This window comes from Colobus angolensis, unplaced genomic scaffold (genome assembly GCF_000951035.1).
Source record: "Colobus angolensis palliatus isolate OR3802 unplaced genomic scaffold, Cang.pa_1.0 Scaffold43, whole genome shotgun sequence".
NCBI lineage: Eukaryota > Metazoa > Chordata > Mammalia > Primates > Cercopithecidae > Colobus > Colobus angolensis.
Genome location: NW_012117710.1, coordinates 5,545,703 through 5,546,606, shown reverse-complemented (window position 1 = coordinate 5,546,606; position 904 = coordinate 5,545,703). Strand labels below are relative to the sequence as shown.

The 904-nt window shown below is 49.8% G+C and overlaps 1 protein-coding gene across 1 annotated transcript in view; it reads left to right on the top strand.

Moving 5' to 3' along the window:
• Nucleotides 1-904, top strand: part of OCM2 (oncomodulin 2) — an 11,901-nt gene that overhangs the window by 7,092 nt on the left and 3,905 nt on the right. The gene's annotated exons all lie outside the window — the stretch shown is intronic.

Below are 904 nucleotides of genomic sequence, written 5' to 3'. Positions count from 1 at the left end.
GATCTCAGCTCCCTGCAGCCTCCGCCTTCCAAGTTCAAGTGATTCTCATGCCTCAGTCTCCCAAGTAGCTGGAATTACAGGTGCATGCCACCACGTCCAGCTAATTTTCGTATTTTGAGTAGAGATGGGGTTTCACCCTGTTGCCCAGGCTGGTCTCAAACTCCTGGCTTCAAGTGATCCTCCTGCCTTGGCCTCCCAAAGTGCTGGGATTACAGGTGTGAGCCACCGCACCCAGCCACAAAGATTCTTTGGTGTAAGGGATTTCCTTTGGCAAATGGACTTTAAAAAACTAAAACTTTGGCTAAACGTGGTGGCTCATGCCTATAATTCCAGCTACTCAGAAGACTGAAGCACAAGAATCTCTTGAAATCAGGAGGCAGAGGTTACAGTGAGCCGAGATCGTGCAGCTGCACTCCAGCCTGGGTGACAGAGAGAGAGTCTATCTCAAATAAATAAATAAATAAAAATTAAAAACACTAAAAGCTTAAAAATGGGCCAGGCACTGTGGCTCACACTTACAATCTCAGCCCTCTGGGAGGCTAAGGTGGGCGGATTGCTTGAATGAGCCCAGGAGTTCAAGACCAGTCTGGGCAACATGACAAAACCTTGTCTCCACAAAAAAATACAAATGTTGGCTAGGCATGGTGGCTCAAGCCTGTAATCCCAGCACTTTGGGAGGCTGAGACGGGCGAATCACGAGGTCAGGAGATCGAGATCATCCTAGCTAACACGGTGAAACCCCCGTCTCTACTAAAAAATACAAAAAAAAACTAGCCAGGCGTGGTGGCGGGTGCCTGTAGTCCCAGCTACTCGGGAGGCTGAGGTAGGAGAATGGTGTAAACCCAGGAGGCGGAGCTTGCAGTGAGCTGAGATCCGGCCACTGCACTCCAGCCTGGGTGACACA